The sequence below is a fragment of the Marmota marmota genome, unplaced genomic scaffold (assembly GCF_001458135.2).
Source record: "Marmota marmota marmota unplaced genomic scaffold, marMar, whole genome shotgun sequence".
Taxonomy (NCBI): Eukaryota; Metazoa; Chordata; class Mammalia; order Rodentia; family Sciuridae; genus Marmota; species Marmota marmota.
This window is the reverse complement of record NW_026000026.1, coordinates 21,798,124-21,805,167: the sequence shown is the minus strand read 5'-3', so window position 1 is coordinate 21,805,167 and position 7,044 is coordinate 21,798,124. Positions and strand designations below refer to the sequence as shown.

Sequence of the window (7,044 nt, the reverse complement as noted above, 5' to 3'; positions counted from 1 at the left end):
GCGGGGGCTGCGTCATCCCAGGAGCCCTGAGTCAGGTTCTCCTGAGAGGCCCTGTTGGGTGGTTTTGAGCCAACCAGGATCCCGACTTCCCGAGTTGCCGAGTGGAGCTTTGGTTCGTTCCACTTGTGTTTTGAAACATCCTCTGGCTGCTGTACAGACCGTGGGCCCAGGGAGGGAGCTGGTGTGTGGCTGGAAGGCCAGACAGGCCATGGCTCTGTGGGGAAGGGGATGGGAGAGGTGCGGAGGTCCTCACCGCAGACAGGGCTGGAGTTTCACATTCGGGGTTTGTGAGAGAGGAGAAGGGAAGGTAATGGGAGCCTGCTGAGGTGCTGAGGAGGGTGACCAGCACCCCGCCACGGGATGAAGTCAGGGTCTCTGGGGAAGGTCCCACCCGGGCTTTGAACCTGCAGAGTGTGAGTTGTCCACTTCTGGGTGGCTAGAAAGCTGCCCGTAGGAATGTGGAGCTCTGAGGGTGAGCTGGGCCCAAGGGAGAAAAGTCTGCTCTGTGACAGGAGGGAGGGGAACCCAGCAGGCTTGTGACACTTGGTAAATAAATGTCTGCTCAGCACTGGAATGTTTACCAAAGGACGCAGTCACTGAGCACCTCCGGTGCCGTGTTCGGGGATGAGCTGGACAGACAGTCCCTGCCCCGTGGGGCCAGCGCGGCAGTGGGAGAGCCGCAGCCAGGCTAAGTTACTGGATGACCTGGCCTGTCTGTGAGGACACTAGCCAGGAAGAGAAAGCAGGAGGGCCGGGCTGGGGGGCTCGGCAGGGTGGCCAGGGAGCAATATCAGCAGACAAGTGGGCCGCGCTCACCAGAGTCACCTGAGCCTCACGACAGCCATCAAGGACAGGGCTGGATCTACCCCCATTTCAGAAATGAGCAACTGAGTCACAGAAAAGTCAAGACACTTGCCCCCAGGGTTATTCAGCTACATAACTGGCGAAGCCCGCATTTTTACCCCGGTCCCTGTTCTTAAGTTGAAAGTCCTCCCCAAGGTGCTAAGCTTCCTCTCATGGATGAGGTCGGCAGCAGCAAAGTTCCTGAAGGAAGTGAGGGGGGAGGCTCACGGAAACTGGGCCCAGGCCCAGAGAGGAAGAGCAAGTGCAAAGGCCCCGAGCAGGAGCACGCGTAGGATATTTGATGAGGAGCATGAGGACCAGTGCAGCTGGGGCAAAGGGAGCAAGCAGAGAATAAAGGTGGCTATGGAGATGGTGGACTCACCTGTGGCTTCTGGAGGACTGGCAGCTTCTACTAAAGCTGAAGAGAGACCCTAGAGGGTGTAAAGATGAGGAGGGACAGAGTTGAGTCTAACCTGAAAACTCTGGTTTCTGTGTTGGGAGCGAGGGTAGAAGCAGCACACCTGAGCAGACACCCAAGAGATGCTAGTTGCTCGGTGCACAGCAGTGGCAGCAGTGCAGGGGCTGCATCAGCTTCCTGACATATTATAAAGGTGGATCTCGTGGAACTGCTAATGGCCTGGATGGGGGGATGCGGGGAGGAGAGGCATCAAGGATGACTCCAGGACTCAAGCAGGAGTGGCTAGAAGGGCAGGCTTCCGTGGCCTGAGGCAGCAGTGGGAGAAGCCTCTTCATAAGGACTTTCCACGTTCATCATTCGTTTTCGTTGCTGGCTCCCTCTCAGGTAGGCTTGAGACTTGAAGCAGTGACATGACTTGCCCAGGGTCACATGGCCAGCAGGTGGTGGAGCCAGCGCTGGAGGCCAAGTGAGCCCCTCGGATTTGGATTTCTGACTCATCCATTCAGCCCACGATCATTTCCCAAGTGCCTGCTGTGTGCCAGGCGCTGTGCTGAGCGCTGGCAACCATGGGCAAGCTGAAGATGGGCCCTGCCCTCGGCAGCGCCCCCTGTGATGGAGGAGGCGACATCCATGGATGGTGCTGGAAGTGCAGGTCTCTCACCAGCAGCAGCGGGAGTGCCAAGGAGGAACGAGGGAGCCCTAGGAGCCCGACGGAGGGCCTGACCTGGCCAGGCGCGGGGCTCTGGAGGAGGCGGTGGGAAGAGCAGCAAGCTCTGGGACAGAGGGTCTGCGGAGCAGGGCTTGGTGGGAGAGCCTCTGGTTTCCTGGGCCGCAGCGGGACTCCAAGGGAAGCACGGGCTCCCGGCCGGGGCTGCCCACTGGGAAGCTGCAGAGCCTTTTCCATTTCCAGTGTCGGGCTGTTTTAGCAGCTGTGCCGAGATAATTCCCATCTCATGCACCTCACCATTTGGTGTCCAGCCCACTGGCTCTTGGAATATATTTGCAGCGTTGTGTGTCTGTCACCACAACCCATTCTAGGACATTTTTATTACCCCACAAAGAAGCCCCTGCACCCCTTAGCCGTCATTCCCGCCCAGGCTTCCCACCGGGCAGCCCAGGCAGCCACCACCCCACTCTCTGTCCCCGCAGAGCCTCTGTGCTTCGCATCTCTTCTGCGTGGAATCGCGCTCGTCCTGTCGTCTTGGGTCTGGCTGCTTTCACTCGGCATCACGTTCTCGAAGTCATCTCTGTCGGACGTTGCAGAATCCGCGCGGCATCCAGCCAGCAGGGACTCTGCAACTGCCTGTGTGCTTACCTGAGCCAATAGAGGGGACATCAGGGAGCCTTGCTCTGTGACAGGGACTCCCAGGCTGCCCCCTGTGCCGCCCAGGAAGCTCCCCACCCTGCTGTCATCTCTTCCTCCAGCTGGGGCCCTGGGTCAATTTGGCTCAAGATGACAACTTGGTGGAGATCTCATCTTCCCGAGCACTGAGAGCTCACGCACTGGCGATTTTCACGCCCCCTGGTGCATCTTGAAATCTTTTCTGCATCTTTGAGAATCCAGGTCCTCTAATTCAGACTGTTTGGGGACCTGGTATTTTCTTTTCCCATTACTTGAAGGCTTGGGTGTTCTGCCTGGTTGTGGGCCGGGGCCGATCTCACAGGGAGGCAGATGTGGACGTGGGTCAGGTGCCCAGATCCCAGGCCCTGCCCTCCTCCTCCCTCCTGTGCGGTCACACCAGCTCCATGGGCCTCAGTTCATTCCTTTGCAAAATAGGGTCTCTGTGGAGGGAACAAGCTGGTGCCTGGTGCAGGCTGGGCACAGAGTCCGTGCTGAGGTGAAGGAGCGCTGGTTCCTAGGCAGATCTGGGAGGGAACAGAGGGCTCTGCAGTCCCCAGCACGGCCAGGTGAGGAAGGCAGCCCTCCTGCCAGCAGCTGCTCCTCTCTGTTGGCTCCACAGTACACTGGCCTGCACCTCCCCTGCAGGTCTGTGGGATGGGAAGCCTAACTGCTGGGCTTCCGCCCGATCTGCTGGTCCAGATGGGAGGCAGAGGCCAGGGGTGTCTTCTGAGGCCGCCCAGGCAGCCAAGAGACTTCTAGGAGGGAGTATGGATGGAGGGGCCCTTCTCCCCTCCTGGGGCATCTCGTTCCTGTGATTTAAAGATCTAGGCAGAACAGTGGCACCTGCTCAGCAGAGGTGGGTGGAGAGGGACACCTGGCTTCCCTTCGAGAAGTGCCACGTGGGAGGTGTGACAGGGCCCTGCGGTAGGGCCTGCTGCTGGGAGCAGGAGGAGCCTCTTTGAAGGGTCTTTGCTGGGCCTCATGTCAGTCGTTCTGCCTGCGCTGTCTCCAGAACCCTCGTGGTAACCCCCAGGGGGACACGTGACAGGTGGGGAAACTGAGGCTGGGAGATGGGAAGCTGCCTGCCCCATGTCACCCAGCAAGTGAGGAGCCTAGCTAAGATTTGAACTCAGAACAGGGCCACTCCAGCCCCTTTCTTGATGCCCTTTACCCAGGGAACAGGAGGGAGATGCACAATGGGGAGGGAGCTAGGGCTTTGGAACCCCAGCTTCCCCGCTGCTGTGGGGATTCTGTGGGCGGTGGGAAAGGCGTCGTAAATATGCATGACATGCAAATGTCCCTCTAAAAAAACAACGTGGGGGCCACAGAAGCTGGGATGCCAGGGTGCTTGGAAAATGGAGTGTTGTACAAACACTTGGGTTTCCATGACAACTGCTCCATGTTGTCCCCCTCCCTGGTGTCCCCAGAGCCCATCCAAGGGTCTCAAAGTGGAGGGCTCATCTTGGGCGCCTTCTAACTAGTGTTCCTCCCCCATTCCTGCAGGCACGGGTACCTCCCTCTGCTGGGTGCCTGGTAGCCCCAGGGGTGACCAGGACCTAGCGGGGCCCCTGTCCCATGCTGCTTCCCATCAGCACCTCTGATGTGTGCCCGGAGGAATGTGTGTGCCAGCCCTTGGTCCAGCGCCTGCTCCTGAGGTGACACCTGCTGTGTACCGGCTGGTCTCCTTTCCCTGCCCTCACAGCTCCCTGCTTGGTAAGTGAGTGTGCCCGCAGGCCTAGGCCTAACCCACTCACCCGCTCGCCACAGCTGGGAAATGCCCAGCCTTCCCACCTGCTGGCGCCCACATGCTGGCAAGGGGACTTCCACGAGAGCTTTCCTACGTCTGGGCACAATTTGTAGTTTAACTGGCTTGTCGTATCCTGCACTCCCAACAACCCAGGAGGTGGGCGTGGTGATCGCAACCATTTTACAAGAAACAGCCTCAGAGAGGAGAAGACACTTGCCTCAGAATGCACAGCAGCCCAACTCTGACCACCTCAAAAGCCAGCTCTTGCCACACCCAAAAGAGTGGAGCAGGTGCTGAGATAGCTTCAGGAAGGGAAGGGGAGCAGGGACTGTGCTGGTGGCCCTGAGATGACAGCCCCCTGCTGGGAGCTCCTGCTCCTCAGCTCCACTTTGCCTAACCCACACAGGATGAGGCCTGGGTTGCCTGTCTCTGCCGCCACCCCCATATCTACCACCCCACGGGCTCACCATCCCTCCTGCAGGGGCTCCACACGCAGGAGCCGCCTCCTCAGGCCCCTCGGTGTCATGCACAGCACCTGATGCTTCTCTATCCCATCACGTCCTCACACCCCCTGCCAAGGTGCTGCCGCATGAGGCTCAGTAAGGCTGGGGCTGGGGACAGGAGCGGGCAGCCCACAGCTGGCACGGCCTGGCACTCAGTGGGGTGCACAGTAAAAGTTATGGAAGGAAAGAAGAGGGCGGAGAGGAGGGAAGCCCCTCGCCTCCATCCACCCACGTGCCAGAAGGACCCAGGGGCCTGCAGTGAGCTCGGCCTTTCTCAGGGCAGCCAGCCCTCTGTCCCCGTCCTCTCATCTGCCAACAGCTGCCGGGCCTCCCTGATGGGATGGTTAGGAGAAGGGGAAAGACTTGTAAATATGTATAATATGCAAATGTCAAGGATAATAAAAAAAAACCCGTGAAGTTGGCTGCTGATAATATAATGGAGAAGTGCTTCTTAGAGAACAAGGAGCGGGTGGTGCCAGCCTTATTATTAATAACTGTGAAAAGGGCCCTATTAATTAGCAGCCCCCAGCCCGGCTCCCCCAACACCCCCACTCCCCACCCCCCCACCCCCCGTCTGTCATCGCNACCGTCCGCATTCGCTGGCCTGGGAGCAGCCCCCACCAGCCAGTGCCCGGCCTGACCTTCAGCGCCCGGCTCCCTGCGCGTGGCCAGGCCAGCGCTCCAGAACACAGGGCCTGGCAGTGCCCACCTGCTGTCCCTGAAGAGGATCTCGGGATGGGGGCGAGCAGAGAGAGCAGGGCGATGCCCTCCCTCTGCTCAGCAGCAGCATCCTCGGCACCCAGTACGCGGTCACCAGGCGCTTCCTGTGGAGGTGGCAAGGAGCTGGCGGTGGGAGAGGCGCTGGCCCGCGTGGCTCAGTGTCCCCTGTGCAGGCCCTCACTGCCTGGGCCTCCCTGAGGCCTCTGCTGACCCAGAGGCTGCCTGGGGGTGGGAGAGGGGAGGCCCCTGGCCAACTCAGAGAGGCTAAACAGCTCACCCGAGGTCACCCAGCAAGTGAGCGGCAGGAGGAGGTCTGGCCTCCAGGTCAGCTGCCCCCAGAGCCTGCTTTCTTCCCCCGGCCCTTGACAGTGGTGAGGACAGAACAGGAGTCATGGGAGTGGTGGAAAGGACAGAGTCTGTCCAGGCCAGCCTCTCCCCTCAGGCCACTCCCCCAGGGAACTCGGGTCTACTCCAACGCTTCAGTGTCCCAACACCCCCAACTCCAGGCCTCCAGCGGTGCCCCTGGCCTTCCTGTGGGGTTCTCCCCGCCCACAGCCTACATTCCAGCAGTGCCTCCTGCTCTGGATGTCTTGGGGCTGTGCCCAGCATCCCCTCCCTGGGGGGCGGTTCTGAAGTGTAGTTTATATACTATAAAGTTCCCCGTTTTACGTGTTCATTCTGATGAGTCTTAATGGGTCCACCTAGTGGGCACTGCCAGCTCTCCCCTGGATCATCCTACGCCTGCAGGCCATCCCACAGAGCTGTTGGGTCACCCTTCCCCACACAAGCCTGACCAAGTCCTGGTCTCCCCGGTGGTCAGAGGAGGTGGTCCGAGGAGGTGGTCCCCGGTGCTTCCAAGGAGAAGGCCACACCCCTGGTCTGGCACTGCAGGGCTTCTTTGATGTGTGGAGTCTCCACCTTGCTCCAAGCCCTGTCCCCTTGTCTTCTTCTGCTGAATCCCTTGGAGTTCCCCAAACATGGTGGACTTTGCCCTCTTCCTGGCTTTGCCCTCTGCCTCTCATCTCCTTCCTGCTTTGCCAGCTAGGGGCCTCCTGGGTGTCCTCCTAGGCTCAGCCCAAACTCCCTCCCTTTTGGTGTATCTGTAGGCCCCCAGGCTGGTCAGGGCTCCCATGGCCCTGGCCACCTTCCCAGGCAGCCCCCCAGCTCTGTTTACACACCTGCCACCATCAGATCAGGTATTCCAGGACACCAACTTGCTCATTGCTCAGCTTGGGGGACCATGCACAGAGAGGGGTTCAAGAAGCGTTGTGGTGCACAGCGTTCCCTGCTTCTGATACAAAGAACCATGAGGAACTGGGTGAGGCTTGGATGAGGGAGGAGGTGGCTGTGGCTGCTCCGGCTGGGCCTGCATAGTGGGGGCTGGAGGGGCTTCAAACACTGGGGCTCCCGAAGCCCGGAGACCCCAGGCAAGAGCGCCATCAGGAAGTACAGAGAAATGTCTTCCAAGATG

The 7,044-nt window shown here is 59.8% G+C and overlaps 1 protein-coding gene across 9 annotated transcripts in view; it reads left to right on the top strand.

The window, feature by feature from the left end:
• Dlgap4 (DLG associated protein 4) overlaps window positions 1-7,044 on the top strand; it is a 189,908-nt gene that overhangs the window by 46,975 nt on the left and 135,889 nt on the right. For 7 of the 9 annotated variants that reach the window (XM_048810992.1, XM_048810990.1, XM_048810989.1 and 4 more), the window contains exon 2: window positions 4,107-4,316. The exons of the other annotated variants lie outside the window; for them this stretch is intronic. The gene's annotated coding sequence lies outside the window, so the exon portion shown is untranslated. The remainder of the gene's footprint in view (window positions 1-4,106; window positions 4,317-7,044) is intronic. 9 annotated transcript variants of the gene reach the window in all.